This window comes from Furipterus horrens, unplaced genomic scaffold (genome assembly GCF_987537825.1).
Source record: "Furipterus horrens unplaced genomic scaffold, mFurHor1.1.pri manual_scaffold_3, whole genome shotgun sequence".
Lineage (NCBI taxonomy): Eukaryota > Metazoa > Chordata > Mammalia > Chiroptera > Furipteridae > Furipterus > Furipterus horrens.
The window spans coordinates 31,827,318-31,844,003 of NW_028327173.1; the positions used below are offsets into that span (position 1 = coordinate 31,827,318).

The 16,686-nt window shown below is 46.9% G+C and overlaps 1 long non-coding RNA gene across 1 annotated transcript; it reads left to right on the forward strand.

The window, feature by feature from the left end:
• The first annotated feature begins 5,788 nt into the window (after nucleotides 1-5,788).
• On the forward strand, nucleotides 5,789-16,435 carry LOC150014845 (uncharacterized). The gene is made up of 3 exons (XR_016509700.1): nucleotides 5,789-5,909; nucleotides 6,041-6,149; nucleotides 16,167-16,435. It is a non-coding gene; the product is annotated as an uncharacterized LOC150014845 (long non-coding RNA).
• Nucleotides 16,436-16,686: the final 251 nt, after the last annotated feature.

A 16,686-nucleotide genomic window follows, 5' to 3' on the forward strand; every position in this document is an offset into this window, starting at 1 on the left:
GAAGCAGTCCAAGACCTGTGTGTTGTGTGGCAGAGTGTCCCAAAGGTTGGCTCCTGGTGAAGCACACACCCCAGCATGGGACCTTGCCTCTGGGAGCTGGCTTCTGACTGTACGAGGCCTAAGCCCCAAATGGGCCTGGAGTCTGCTGGTCCTGCCAGCACTGCTGCTTGTGTGGGGCAAAGCAAGAGAGCCAGAGGCTTCTGCCTGTGTTCTGTTTTAAAGCCTCCTTCCAAAATATCAGGTCCAGCTTTTCAACCAATGTGGGCCATGTTGGCCATGTTCGTCTTTGTCCCTCTAATGGCTACCATGTTGCGTAGAGGGGTAAAGTCTCCAGTCATGCATAGGAACACCAGGTCTCAGCAGGGCGGGAGTGTGTCTGGCCCCCACAGCTCACGAGGCACTGTGAAGCCTGTGTCAAGAGCTGCTTTGATTCTTTACAGAATCCTGAGGCAGTAGTCTTCTCCCACAGCCCCTCCCTGCTGGGAAGGCATGGGCTGCTTGGTTGTCTAGGCAACACATGCAGACTTGTTTACAGTTGCCTTTTGGTGACGGTAGGCTGCTTCAATCTTATCTTCTCCTGTCAGAAGGGGGGAGCAGCCTCTTGTGCCCAGATTGGGGTTCCCCAGATTGGGGTCTCTCCCAACCCCCAGCAATATTGCCAGACCCTATTACAGCACAGCCTCCCTTATTACCTGAGCTGGGTACTCGAGTTGCTCCCACTGTGTGGGCTTTGTACACCCTCCTGTTGTAGTTGAGCCTTCATTGCTATTGGTACACCCAAGGTCAGCCACTGCCTGTATTCTGTCTGGGGTCACAGCATAAACTACAAAGTGATCTGCAGGTGGCTGCTACTTGTGCTGGGCTTGAAGGTGACCAGGTGTGATAAAGCTGTGAACCAAGGCTGGCTGCTGCTAGTGCTGGGCCTGGGGCAACTTAGCAGGAAGTACAGGGCTTGCTGAAGCCAGATGCTGCTTGTTTGAGATAACTTAGGAAAATCTGAAGCATGGGCCAAGACAAGTCATTTGTATAGAAAAGCTACTAGAAACAGCTTGGGTGGGCCCAAAAGTTGAGTGAGGAAGGGCCTCAGGGGATCAACAGGGTGGGGCAAACAGTGTGAGCCAGGTTGATAAAGACTCAGATATGGTGCCCACCTGCTGGCTCTGTGGGGGCAGGGCTTAGAAGAGGAACAGTGGCCTTGGCCAGCACTTCTGTCTGGGAGAAAGCTGTTCTTTGAAGTTTCTGTAGGTTTTAAGGCCCAGGATAAATTTCCCTGGTAGAAATCCACCTATGGTGATTTAACGCATTTAGTGAGGTGAGGCCAAAACCAAGCTTTGGAGGTGAGCACAGATCACTCAAGAATTGGTCCAGGAATTCCAGTGAGAGGGTATTACCAAAGTGTAGTGAGCTCTTGAGAGCCTTACCTGAATCCAAGTGAGTTTATATTCAGAGACAGCCATGGGGTTAGCCAGTTGCCTTCGGTGACCTCCTTCCACAGTTCCCTGTTCACTGCTTTGGGGGAGATGGACTTGAGGAGCAGAAAGAAGGATTATGCCAAGAGATGCAAAGATTAAAGGCCTGCAGGTCATCCTGGACCTGGTTTTAGCCTCTGCCTTTTCAGGGGTGAACAGCTGGGTCCTTGGAACAGGCTAACGTAACAGCAGGTCTTTCCTTGACTCCTCTGGGCACATAGTCCCCATGCCATTCCATCAATATTTGCCTGAAGCATGACTGTCTCTCCCACCAGAATGGAGCCCCTCAAGGGCAAGGCCAGCTTCTTATATCTTCCTGGGGCCCCCAGTATGCAGCAGCATGGTGAGGAAGGGGTATCAGAAAGTTCTTGGCCATTAACATTTGTGTCATGGCTCAGGGTTTCTTTTAAAAAAATAATTAATTAGTTTGTTTACTTATTTTTTATTTTTAGAGAGAGGGGAAAGGAGAAAGAGAGGGCGAGAAACATCTCTATGTGGTTGCCTCTCACTCGTGCCCCCAATTGGGGACCTGACATGCAACCTAGTAACGTGCCCTGACTGGGAATCGAACCAGCAACACCGGGCTCGCAGGCTGACACTCAATCCACTGAGCCACAGCAGCCAGGGCCACGTAGCTCAGGGTTTCTAAAACTTCCACAGATATGATCTCATTTGGGATTCATAGCCACTCTGCAAAACATGGCAGGGATCATCACCCCATTTTATAGCTAAGAAAAAGGAAGCTCAGAGTGGTGGTGATGTAACAACCAGCCTTCATGCGGCTGGTAAGTGGCCATCTACATGCTACACCGTACCTGCGGCTTCTGGAGAGATTCCCACTGAGGCTGGTGTCCTCCTGCTGTGGTACATTCGGTACAGGGGACTTTCTGCTCTGGGTGGGGAGACAGGGACCTCTGTCTGGCCTTAGCATCCTGCGAATCTCTTCCCAGTGGAGTCCGCCCATTTGGGCCGGTAGAGGGAAGCATTGATACACAAAACTTTGTAAAGCCCTGGACTCATTTGGGTTCACCCTCACTTTACATCAGAGCCTCAGCAGAGTTCTAAGCAATTATAATGATTGCCATTTACTGAACACACCTATTACGTGCCACAGTTATACACACACACACACACACACACACACACACACATAATATATATATACATATATATTATTTACTTTATAAGTATCTATATATATAATTTATATATATTATAAGTTTCTAATCTTTGAAATAACTATCTGTGGAAGTGATAGCCATCTGTCCCCATTTTCCAGCCAGAGAAACTGGCTCACTTGCCTGAGGCTCTGGAGTTAGTAAATGGTATATCAGGAATTTGAACCAGGTCTGCTTGTTCCAAGGAACTGATGCATCAACCTTAGCAGGCCCAGAACAAATGTCTGCAGAATGAACCTGTTGAGTGAAGTCAAGGCTGGGTCCTCCCCGCTACCAGATACCCTGCTCTTCCCAGCCATCCTACTTCTCCAAGTCAACACCGCATAGGCTGAGTGCAGATCCCCAGCTTCAGGAGGAAATCATCCTGCTCCCGGCTTCTATGTCCTGATCTGTCACTGCATGACATCTCCCAGATGTCTCCCTTTCTCTCTCCTTTCTTATGCTGCCTTCAATGCTTCTTTTCCATTCAGGCTGGCACGAAAAAGAGGAGCTAGGGACTAGAGTCTGGGACATTGGACCAGGCAGATCCTGACCTCTGGCCTTGCTGATTGTCCTGTCCTTGCTGCTGCTAGTCCTGCATCCAGGTGGTCCTCAATGGCCACTGCCCTATTATAAACCTTCATCACCTCTTGTCAGCTCTCCTCACTGCTCTCTCACCTTCCAACCCTTTCTACTGCCTCACATTATTCCTCAATTCATAGCCAGAGTGGGCCTCCCTGGTAATGCCTGTTTCCTTCAAATCTCTCAGCATTCCCCATGTGCTCTAGGGCATGATCTGGACCTGGCTCCCCTCTCCAGCCTCTTCCATCTGTCTTCTCCACCCTCATGCCCATGCCCAAGCTGTCTCCCTCAGCTGGCCATCTGTCCCCTGCCTCTATGCCCTTGGCCATCCACATTACGTCCTCTGCTAAGTTATACTCATTTGTCTTTCCAGACTCAGCACCAGTGACACCTCTTCTGGGGAGCCTTCCATGACCTCTCTTCTCTTTCCACCCTAGCTACAGCAAATTCTTCCTCCATTCCCCTTCCTGGGGTTCCAACACCTGAAACACTTGACCAGCCTAATTTGTTTTGTGTCTTTCACTCTCATTGTCTGTGAGTTCCTGAATAGCAGGAACCATATAGCTCTGTGTCCTAGCCCTCAGCCATGGGCTCAGCACACAGTAGTAGCTTGGTGCATGTGTATAGAAATCATGAACTTGACCTTAGGTGACTTTGCTGCTCGGGCCCATGCCTTTAGGTTCTTGCTGCTCTGTTATCCTGTGAGGTTATAGGAAAACTGCAAAGTGGTGTCAAGAATGAGCTGGCCTCAGTGTCCCTGCTCTGGTCAGGTCGCCCCTTCTTCCAGATACCCTTCCACAATTAAGGCACACCTCCCACTGCATCCCACCATGGCCAGAAGGAGACCCTGCCTTTGAGTTCTGCCTTGTCATAAGCTTTGAGGCACAGTCTCTGCTTTGTTCTTCCCCAACAACTCCCTTCTCCAAAGCTCTGTCCCTGGTTTTTATAAAGCCTCTGGGCAGCTCCTAGCCTCCCACATTACTCATCCCCTGTTGCTGTCATTTATCAGGAGAGAAGAGGGAGGAAGTGAGGTTGGAGATAGCAGAGAGTGAAGTACAGAGGGGGAGTAATATAGTAGTCCCCCCTTACCCATGGCGACACACTCCATGACACCCAGTGAATGCCTGACATCATGGTAGTACAAACCCTGTATATACTTATGCTATTTTCTTATATACATACATACTCATGAGTTTAATTTATAAATAAGGCAAGTAAGAGATTAACAACAATAACTCATAATAAAATAGGACAATTATGACAATATACTGTAATAAAAGTTATATAAATGTGGCCTCTCAAAGTCTCTTGTACTGTACATACAGTGTGGATACACTGGACAAAGGGATGGCCTGTGTCCCAAACAGGGCACAGAGGAAAGGTGCAAGATTTCATCACGCTACTCAGAATGGCATGCAACTTAAAACTTAGGAATTGTTTTTTCTGGAACTTTTCATTTATTATCTTTCGACCTCAGTTGACTATGGGTAACTGAAACCTCGGAAAGCAAACTCATGAATAAGGGGGGACGTCTGTGCCTTATATCCTAGGGCTTCACTTCTCATGAAGTGATAGGCATGGGTTAAGCAGAAGTAATTCCTCCTGTTCAGCATGTGCTGCAGGGAAGGGGACCATTGCTTTGCTGCCATAATCCTCCGCATCTTCCCTAGGGAGTGCCCTCAGAGGCAGCTGGGGAGGGCAAGCCCCGTGTCCTTTTCTTGTTTTCTTTTGGCAGAACAGGATTCACATCTTCTGCCCTGTCTTGTCCTCTCCATTCACAGACATGTTTGCAATACATATGGTCTGACTGGTTTATTATTAGACACTAAACACGGTGTGGAGGGATTCATTTTTCAATCTATCTGTGCTCATTATAATTGCCTGATTTACTTTGGGCATTTTGATCACAGAGGAAGTATTACCCACCTCTGGTTATGTCCAGAAGAGTCTGTGTCAGTTCCAAAGTCAAAACCAGGTGCTTGTTCCCAAGTCTGGAAATTGCTGTGCCTTCTCTTGTAGCAACACTTCCTTAAGCATCATAAGTGTGCCACATTCATCAGATATTAAGCAAGCGTGTGCATGCCATGGAGCCTGAAACCCTGAACATGTCCAGTTGCCCTGGGTTACTCATCCAAAAATACTCTCTGATGCCCAGGGCAGAGGGTGGTGAATTTACTGTCTACTGATGGTGTCAGATAGAAAAACTGGTGTTGCTGCCTTGGGTTCCTCAAAGTCCTCTAGCCTCTGAGGTCACCTCGCCCTTTGCTACTCAAACAGAATCATCTGGAACCCACTTCCACACACGGTGGGAAAACTAGCATGCCCCTCATAATCAATATTTCAGAGATTCTCAGGGGCTTGCATTTCTCCTGGGTGCCTCTTGCTCTTTGTGTTTGTTTTAAACATGTCCGCAAATTCTGTGATACTCTCCCTATCAAGAAGTGGAGTCTAACTCTCCTCCCCTTAACTATGGGCTGGACTTAGTGATTTGCTCCCGATAAACAGGATGAGGTGGAGGTGGTGCTTCTTGGTCCCTGAGGCTGGATCCTACAAGATATTCCCGCTTCTGTCAGGCTCTCTGGAAGCTTGGTTTTGGACGGGAGCTGCTATATTGTGAGGAAGCCCGGACCCCTCAGAGAGGCCATGTGCAGTGTTCTGGCCAATAGCCTCAGCTGAAGTCCAGGGGTCATAGGAGTGGCATGTAAGCGAGGCAGCCCTTGAGAGGACTCGAACCCCAGCTGCTGCCTGACTACCACCAGTCTATGTCCTGGTAGTGCTGTCTGCTTTCTTTGCTGCTTGGTTCCACACACATCATTGCCCTTCCTCCTTCAGCCTCGTGAAGCATCACAAATTCAAGGCTAGTGTGTGCAGTGGGTGATGTTGAAGATTAGGGACTGGAGAGGAGAGCTGTGCCAAAGACCAGACAAATGAGAACTTAAATGTGAGTAGTATTAGACTCGCTTTGGCAGATTTCACAGGTACTCCATACCCAGGGATTTTTGTCCACCCTTGACCTGAAGCTTCCTGCCATCACCTTGGACCTCTCTTACTGCCCCCACCCTCTGTCCTCCTCTGACTCTTCAGTTACACGAATTCTTGTTTTCATATCAGATCCACCCAACAAAGAAGTGAAATGTTATTTCCCTATATTTGTATGTATTTACATTTTCTAACATTCTTCCTACAGGTGACAGAAATGCATTTACCTCAGTCATTTCCGGGTCTCCTTGCTCCCTCTGCCAGGAGTGCGTCAAGTTCTGTAGTCACTGTAATGCTACTGAGGCTGGGGTGTGGGGTGTCTGTCCTCAGAGGCATGGCCAGAGCTGCTCATCGCTCTGTTTCACAGTTATTGTCAGAACATCAGTGTGGCTGCCGTATCTTCCCTCATTTCCAATCATAAGGTCTCTCCAGGCTTAATTCCCTTCCAGCCACCCCTGAACCCACCTGGGAGCAGAGAACACTCATTTGTCCCCGTGCTCTGAGGGTGTTAAGACCCATCAGCCTAGAAGCATCATGTTGCTCCTTCTTCGCCACCTTTCCAGAGCCACATGGGCATCGTTGCTTTCCTGGGCTTGACCCTGGAGAGACATGTGTCCTTTTTTGCTCTCTGAGTTCCCAGCATAGGTAACACAAGGACGTTTCTCAGGGACTCATCAGTCATCCCTTCTTCATGACTTTCTCTCATTCAGTTCAGGTCTGGTCTCAGCTGTGGGAAAGTCCCTCTGATCGATTGCGTATTTTTCCAAAACTACTACTTATGTTATAGAGTTTATGCTCCAAATCCTTCAGGGCTTAGGCTTTTCAAGTTCCAAAGCCCGAATTTTTGCAACTCAAGGTCTGGGCTTTCGAATCCCAAAATCAAGACTTTAGCTTTGATTGCTAAGAGCTGCAGGTTTAGCATCCTGAGTGTGCGTTGGGAAGGGGAGGGGAAGAGGAGGGAAAGGGGAGGGGAAGGGGAGGGAAAGGGGAGAGATGCATAGAGATAGCGGAGTGCTGGGAAGTAAGCATCTTACACAGAGATTTAAAGCGCCTTTGTCCACTTAGCTTGCATCTTACCTATATCCAGAGGAATTTCATCAAAGTATTCTTTTTACGGTTTTTCTCCAATTAAAAAAATGTTCTTTCCCTGAGAACAGTTATATCTTCTTCCTAAGCCAAGACTGCAGATGACTTTTAAATATAGTACTTCTTCTTCTTCTTCTTCTTATTATTATTATTTTAATCATTGGACTCTCTTTATTTAATGCAAACCCTGGGCTGCTGGTGGACTGGAGCCTCAGAGCATATTAGGGGCTGTATTTTCTCTTCTGATGGGGCAAAGCACACATCCAAGGTTATTAGTGAAATGAGGGGAGTCAGTAGGCCAGGAAGGTGGGATCCTGACCCTTAGAAATAAATCTGTGTTACAGATTCAGCTCAGTCATTTCCTCCCCTTCCCATCCCCTTTCATACTCTTCTTCTAGCACAACTGCCAGATGGGTGTGGATGGAGGTCACAGGGCATTCTTGTGGCTTCATGGGCCTAGGATCCAAATGACCTCTGTGTGACAACCAACAGGGCAGTGAAGACCACGCTTTTGATCAGGATTCCACACACCACGATAGTGATGATGCCGATCGCAGAGATCCTGATGACATCTGTCCCATGTGTGGTGTTGACTCCCAGGCTAGGAGAGGAGAGGCTGACAGTTGATGTGATCAAGAGTTGAGTCACAGTGCTGGGGCTGATGGGAAGCTTGTCCGGGCCTTGGTGGTGATAGGAGGAAGAGTGAGAGTCTTACCCCAGTTCAGAGTAGGATTACTGCCAGGGGCAGGGTCTGTCTGGATGAGTATTTCTTCTTTATATCTTTGTTTGCTGGACTTCCATGCAATTTTATTTTCTGGAACCTCTGGTTGTTTCTAGTTTTGAGGTAGATGTATTCCTTCTTAGTTGTGGAGGGAGACGCAGCATGTCTGTCTCCGCCTCCATCTTGGCCAGAAGTCCCCTATTATATTATTATAAAACTGTGTAACCAGAGCTATGATGGAGGCCAGAACTGGGAACCTAGGGCAGAGAGTAGGGAAAGACAGGTTGCAGAGGTGCACCATGGAAGACTTCTTGGAAGAAGTGACTTGTGAGCTGACAAGAACATTCCAAGAAGAGAGAATAGCACAGAAACGCTGCAGAGGTTGTCTTGGGGACAATGAGCAGGAGATGCGGAGGGAACTGCAGGGTGCAGGTAAGGAGGGAGCACCAGGGTGACTTGAAGGAATCAGCTTGTGCCAGGCCTGGTGGCAAAGGGTTTGGCTTCCATCCTGAGGGTAAGAGGTGCAATTCCATTGATAGCTTCTAAACAAGGCAGTGCCATGATTCAAATAGTTTTTTCTTTGTTTCCTCTCCTGTTATTTGCTCTTTGCAACATTCCGTTCTCCTCATCTGAAGGGGCCAGTGCCATTCTCTTCCTTGTATGGAAAGGATGTCTGGCCTCGCTCAGTCCTGCATCCTATCTCCTTCCCCTTTACTCCTATACCTTGCATCTCAACTACACTACTTGTGAATATCCTCTTCACTCTACTACCTACAGGTCTTTGCTTTTCTGTTCCCCCCACCTGAAATACCCTTCCCAGACCCCTCTCTGTCTGGTTATCTCTTACTTATCCTTCAGGTCTTGGCTCTGTAGCTGCCTCCCCATATCATTTCAAGCCTTCTCCACACAAATGTTTCTGATCTGTGCCTTCTCTAGTGCCTCAGAGGGGAGCCTAGCCTAATGCTTGGCCTGTAAGCTCAGCCCCAGCCCAGACCTACCTGGGCAAGCTGGCTGAGTTGCTTCTTGCAGTGGTTTTCTTTGGCAGAGGGAGCAGGGAGGTGGGGGATGGGCAGCGTTCTCAGGCTCTGGAGCCTGTTTCTGCCCCAAGGTTCAGGGCACATAGTACATAATAGGATTAGTGGGTAAACAATTAGGCAACTGCAACTGAGGGTGTGGCCCCAGGGAGGGGAACCAAACCTTGTTTTGGGTTCTGGGGCCCTAACTTTGGCCACATAGTCAGAAGATCTGGGTCTTAACTCAGCACCTGTTAGGATTTGCTATGAGACCCTGGTAAGTCTGTTTCCTCTTCCTGAGCCTCAGTTTCCTTATTTATAAAATAAAAGGGTCTGACTAGATGATCTGTCTCTGAGCTCTTCTCAACAAATATTTCTGAGTACTATGCTGACTCTGCTGGTGATACGGGGATGAACCAGGCTCCATTCCTGCTCTCAAGGAGCACCCAGTCTAGAGGGGGCCAGAAGCACACTCAGATGGTTCCAACACAGTAACAAAATGGAAAGAATTAGCTTTGTGGTCAGATTGACCTGGGCAAGTCCTGGATGAGTCATCTTGGGCAACTGTCTTTACTTCCCCGAGCCTCAGTTTCCCCTTTGGTAAAACGAGGATGATAATTCCTATTTATGGAGGCTGTGTTATGAGGATTAAATGAAAAAAAAAAAAAAAAAAAATCAGCCCTGGCTGGCTGCCTTCATTGGTTGGAGGGTTGTCCTGTGCACCAAAAGTTTGCAGGGTGGATTCCTGGTCAGGGCACATACCCAGGTTTCAGGTTTGATTCCCCGTCAGGGCATGTATGGGAGGCAACCAGTTGATGTTTCTCTGTCTCTGTCTCTCTTTATCTCTCTCCCAACCCTTATCCCCTTCCTCTCTCTCTAAAATCAATAAACATATCCACTGGTTAGGATTTTTAAAAAGTCAACATGCCTAAAGAACTTGGTGCCCCAGGCATTACTGCAGGAATTGCAATTATCAAGAGACGCCTGTGGGGGCTCTCAGGAGGAGGAGTTCTTTCCTCTTGGGGTGAGCAGGTCCTCCCAGCCCACCGGCGCTCTCCACAGGACCCAGCTTCCCATCCAAGGTGGCTGTAGTCCTCATTAACTCTGCCTTCCCAGCTCTTCTTCAGCTCTCCCCAGTATGCTGGGTCGCAGCCCTGCCCTGTGTCCTTTCTAACTGTTCCTGGAGTTCTCTAGAAAGCCACTATTTCTTACCCAACTTTCCTACTCAGAGCAGCCGCCCCTCTGCCCGCAACCTGTCTTCGTCTGCCTGAGAGGGATCCACCAGTGTCCGTCTTGTTCCCCTCCGAATTCCAACCCCATTTCATGCCCCTTCTCCCCCTGGGCACGGCCAACCCCACACTGCCGTTCTCGCGTCCTCCATGCTTGGCACCTGGATCCACCTCTTATGCCCACTCTGTCCTCATTCTCAACCTGGTCCTCCACCAGCATTCCCTTCAGCGTTGAAAAACGCTCAGGTCTCCCCACCTGACAAGTCAAACACTCTCAGGAGTTTACTGTTGACCTTCGTTGTTTACATTCCTCGCCTCCCACTCACTCCTCCATCCATTGTGTTCTGCCTCTGGCCTCTGAGTGGTTCCCCTGACATGCCTCTGGCCCAGGTTAGCAGGGCACTGCCCACCCTCCATCCCTGCTCATCCACAGGACCTTTCTCTGAGCACGGCTCTTTCTCAGCCCACTCAGCTCCCCACCAGCAGGCCTGAGGGCCCCACAGCGTTTTCTGACCACAGAAACGGAACCTTTCCCAGGGCTGGGCAGGAGGCTGAGCAGGGAGCCAAGGTACTCAGTGAGCTCCCAATGGTTTTGGAAGCTATAAACTAATCTAAGCCTGAGTACTGTCTAAGTGCCTGAGCCCAGCCCACAGGGTGGTTTGCTGTAACCTCACTTGATCTTTTTTAAATAAAGATTTTGTTTATTTATTTTTAGAGAGAGGGGAAGAGAGGGAGAAAGTGAGAGAGAGAAACATCAATGTGTGGTTGCCTCTCATGTGCCCTTAACTGGTGACCTGGCCCACAACCCAGGCATGTGTCCTAACTGGGAATTGAACAGGCAACCCTTTGGTTCACAGGCCGGTGCTCAATCCACTGAGCCACACCAGCAAGGGCAAGAGAGTAGTTTCTGAGGACATTGTTTAACCCCTCTTCCTCTACCTCACCAGATGGAACTCTGGCTCTGCTTGCTCACTTCCAGTGATGGGGAGCTCACAATCTCATAGCTCAGAGGTACCCGCCTTGCAGGCTGGTTGTGTAATGGGCCTGGCATGGTAAGAGCTCTGTAACCATGAGTTCCTGTTCTCTTGTCCCTTCCCTCTCTCCAGGCAGTGCTTGCTGCCTGTCGGAATTTTTTCCCCATTGATACCAAGCTTTTGATGAGCCCCTACAGTTGGCTCCACCCTGCCCTGTGGCCCAGGAGAAACCCAATGAAAAGTCCACTAAACTTCATGGACCACCTTCTTTCTGTGCATATGCAAATGATATCTTGGCATCTGATCTTGACAGGAACCCTGGCTGGAATGTGTAGTATGTTTTGGGGGTTGGGTGGGAAATGTCTAGAGTACTTGTTTTCTGCACTTACATATCAAGTACTTTGCTGTTTACTTAAATTGTACTTCTGAGGGACACGTTTGTGGGAAACTCTTGGAGACTATTCGGGTTGGGGTTGAGCTAAGACACCCAAATTGCTTCTTGGGCACAGTCACTGAACATGTCCTCAGTGTGCATCTGTAGCGTTTCCCCGCTCTCCCCCTGTCAGCTGGGTGCAGCGTTGCCCCCTTCCCCGTTGTCCCCCATGGGGTCATATCATCTCTCTTCCATTTTGTTTTGTGCTCTCTAGCCTTTATTTCTACAAAAGGTGGCTTTTCCCATTTTTCTATATTGCTTTTCCTTTTCTGTCTTGCTTTCTTTTAGATTGGTTGAATATTTTCTCTCATTCTTCACCTACAAGTTTAAAATGTTAAATTATATTCTTAAGTGGCTCCCTAGACATTTTAACATGTATACTTTACATATTTAAGTTTACAGTTAAAGAAAAATTAAGACTTTATCTCATCCTGAATAATTCAAGGACCTTTGAACACTCTTACCTTCTTCTCCTCCTGCTCACATATTATTACTATCAGTTAATTTAGTGATAGCTCTTTAAAAACATTCCACAAGAGTTTATGATTATTGTTTTACGTGGTCCATGTTTATTTACATTTACCCACGTGTCTGCCGCTTTCTCTGCTCACTATTGCAATTCACACCTTCCTTGTGGGATTTACTCTCCTTAGTTTTGAAGTATGTTTTTAAGCCTTTTCTTCAGTTAGAGTCAGCAGGTGACAAACTCTCAGCTTTTCCTTGTCTGAAAATGTCTTTATTTCCTCCTCATTTTTGAAAGATCATTTGTCAGGGTATACAAATCTAGGTTGAAAGTCATTTTTTCTAAGATTTTGAAGATATTAACCTACATCTTCTGGCTTCAAAGTTGCTGTTGATAAGAAAGTCGTTAGTCTAATTTTCTTACTTTAATGGTGATCATCTTTTGTTGTTGTTGTCCTGCAGGCTCGCTATGATGTGTTGAGATGTGGATTTTCTTTCATTTTTCCTACTTAGAATCTATTAACTTCTTTATTCTAAGACAGTATTGTCTTTTATCAGTCCTACAAATTCCCATTTATTAATAATTAAATAATAATTTCCTCAACTTGTCTCTCCTCTGTGCTCTCTGATCAAGTGTGGGTTAGACCTTTTCACTAACTTCTCCATGTTCATTAACCAATATCATGTATTTTTCCTTTCTCTTTGTGCTATATTATAAAAATTGTCTCATACTTATCTATTGGTTTATAATTCTTTGGCTTAAAACTGTTATTAACACTATCAATTCAATTTTAATTTAATATTTCTCATATCTAGAAGTTATATTTGATTTTTTTCAAAAATACTTTGATATTCTTTAATGTATATTCTTTACTTATATTTTTATTATTTTAAAATATTTTATTTATTTATTTTTAGAGAGAGGGGAAGTGAGGGAGAAAGAGAGGGAGAGAAATATCAATGTGTGGTTGCCTCTCATATGTGCCCAACTGGGGACCTGGCCTGCAACCCAGGCATGTTCCCTGACTGAGAATCAAACCGGCAACCCTTTGGTTTGCAGATCAGCACTCAAGCCACTGAGCTACACCAGCCAGGGTTCTTTACTTATATTTTTAATCTTTAAGAAAATTTCTTTAAACTTAATGGAATCAAGCAGTTAAGGAGTGCATGACACAGAGATGTCATGGGCCAGGCACTTCCGGGCCATATAGTCCAGTGTTAGTCTCCACGGTGTTTGTTAGATTTCATGAGGTGCCAATATTTAAAAAATTGGGAGATGTCATATAAAATGAAAATGTGTGCTGTCTCTTTAGAATTCAGAAGATCTGGCAGCCCAGATTGCAGGGAACTGAGAAAGTGATCACTGGTCAAAGAACTGAGGGTCAGGATGGGGGCCTTTTCCTTTATGCTACTGGAGACAGACCACATTTGCAGGAGGTGCCTCAGATTCTGAAGAAGGCTTCAGGGGCCCCATGGCTGAGAGAGCTGTGTTTGTTCCTTAGTGCTGTGCCTGGCAACTCTAGACAACAATTTCTCCACACTGACAAACTGGAGCCTTCCCTAATTCTGGGGCCTGTGGGCTGCTGGGTATTTGTTGAGCTGGCAGCAGTGTGTCAGCTAGGAGCAAGGACTTGGAGCTCTGTCCAAGGACCTCTGGGTCATCTCAGCCAGAGAACATAGTTCTCATCCTGGGGTCCTGAACCAGTGGTGGCATCTTCTAGTGATTTCTACTCAAACAGCAAAATAGAAGCAGCATGACTTTCTTTATATCTCCTTTTAATATTCCAGTGAGATGGCTGGATTTCCCACCTTCCCAGTCCCTGAGAATGCCCTTTGCTGCTCTCTCGGTTTCCTGCTACTGTGATCATTTCAGGAAAACCCCAGGAGCTCGCTGGGGTCAAAAGATCAGTTCTGGTTGAGTTTAGCTCAGATGGGCCCCTCCTGGCTTTAGGAATAGACCATAATACCAGCAGAAGCTCAAGAGAACACTTCCTACTGCCATTGCCGCTGCTGCTGTGGGAGCCTGTCACGCATTGGGTCCCACATGAGGCTGCTCCCGCACTGCTGCAAGCCCTGCCACGGAGCTGGTGCACACATCATCCCTACGGGGTGATGCTTTAAACTAGCTTTTGAATTATGAGACAAGAGTTCAAAGAAACTGAAGGTACAGAAAATAATAGAACAGAACCTGTGCACCTACCTCCCAGATTTAATTGAACGAATGTGAATATTTTGCCCTGTTTTTTTCAGATTACTTTTTCTCTTTTAAAAGCACTTAAGTGTTAGATACAGCTAAAATCCTACCCTGATCATCCTTATTCCCTTCTTCTCTTGACAACAGTCTAACCTGAAATAAGCATGCTTCCATACAGGTTTTATAGTTTAAAAAAATATGGTGTATGTGTAAAAACATGTTATCGCTTTTTGTGTTTCAGTGAGATTGAAATGTTATATATGATAACAGCAGAATTACAAATCAGTAGGTATAAATGAAATACTCAGATGGTGCTGTGACTATTGACTGTCCACAGGAAGATGGGAAAATTGAATCACTCTTATATCATGTAGAACCTTTCAAATGGATCAAAGACCTGCATACCCTAAACTGCTTATTCCAGGGACCTGATCCTGGCTCCTCACCTAAAGGCCCTCAGGTCACTACTGGGGTAGAAGTCTGGCTGGCCTTACTGGGTAGTGCCTGATGGAATGTGGTTGGCTTCTAGGTGTCCTGACCCTGCCCTGCCCTACCCACATCCCACAGCTTCCTCCCTTCCCCTTGTATGTACCCAGATCTAGGTACCAGCCAGGGGCAGCTGGGATTCTTCCGAAGTAACTGTATCTCAGTGAGACAAGCTATCTGGAAGACAAAGAAACCCCAGAATCCAGGCTAGAGGTTATCTTACCCATTCTCCTCTTATTGATCATTACTCATCCAAAAACAGCTATGTGAATCATTAGCTTACATGTACTCCATGTGGAAGCTGTGTGCTTTACACACATTATCTTATTTAATCATCAAAACCACCTTATGAAATAGAGACTATTATAACCTGTGTTCTGTATATTAGCAGCTGAGATTTAGAGGTTAAGAAACTTGTCTTGGGTAGGATGTGTATCTCAGAACAGTTTACCCACTTACCATTTTCTAGTTTAGCTCTCTTCGCTTCCCAGGTGAATCCTAAATGGTTCTTGCCAGGAGCCATGGCTCCTTTATCAGGTGGAACTCCCTCAGACTCACCCCAGACACTCCTTTATAGCACCAGGCTGAGACAAAACTGATAAATAAATTTACCATGGACTATGGAAGTCTTCTGGTAGCTCTTTATGCAGCCTTACTCTCTGAACTGGATGACTTGCATTTATTTATTATTATTTTTTTGTTTTTGAGAGGGAGAGCCACCGGTTTGTTGTTTCACTTATTTATGCATTCATTGCTTGTTTCTTGTATGTGCCCTGACCACGGATTGAAACCAGAACTTTGGTGTATTAGGATGATGTTCTAACCACCTGGGATACCCAGCCAGCACCTTGGATGACTTGCATTTTAGGTGGAGCACTCAATGTTCTGATCTAATGCAATGAAGCACAAATGTGGGATTTCAGAATTCTCTTGGGTTTCCTTTTATTGTACTGCCACCTTGCCTTCTCTGCCTTTGGGTAGGGCTGGATAGGGTGTTTCCCCAGCAGAAGAGTTGAAGGCCATGTTGGTATTTTACCATTCTCTGAGTCAGCACCTGCGATCTGAGTTCAGAGATCAGAGTTCCAGGTCCACTTGTTTTCTGGTTTCCCTCCTGCCATCTCCATGCCAGGCTCAGTCTTTGCTCTTCTCTGCCCTGCTGGGAGGCTGATTGCTGCGTGTTGACTCACCCAGGGTCCCTTGCCTTCTCACTTGTGGTTGGGTTTGGCTGAAAGGAGATGACACTGGAAGATTGGAGGGTGGGAGAGGAAAGGGGCTGGGACATTTCCTCCCTGCTCCTTCCCTCTCCAGCATAATTTCTCTGGCAATATTTGCCCCTACCAGGCTTCAGGAATGCTATCTCCTCCCTTTTTCTTCTGCTCAGGGATATCAATGGATTTGCTGCTGTTGCCAGTCTCTGGAAGCCACACCACACCTGGTTTGATTCCTCAGTCTGCCTAACCCTCTGGAAAGAGCCCTGCATCCAGTCTTCTCATCTGAAACATCCGCAGTGACTTGTTTCCTCTGTGGGACCCTGACTGGAGGGAGAAACAGCAGACTCTCCCCAGGCAAGGTGGGAGCCTTGGCCAACCTTGTTCTTTAACAGAACTCTGGGTGGGCCAATTGAGAGCTCCACCTGCCTTGCTGTGAGCTTTGGGCATTCCTGGCTCTCCTCTGGGTCCAAGTGGTTTGTTCCATTAATCCAGCAGGGATTGAAGCTGATGGTCTTTCTCATCACCCTGAATGAATATTCTATGTCCTTTAGTGTCAAGTTTGTACTATAGTCTTGGGGTGAAGTTGGCCCTTTTCTGATCCAGGATCTCCCTTCTGGAGCTAGAACCTTGTCCCTGACAGTGCCTCTCAAAATAGGACTCAAAGCATCACGAGCCTGGCATAAGAGCAAG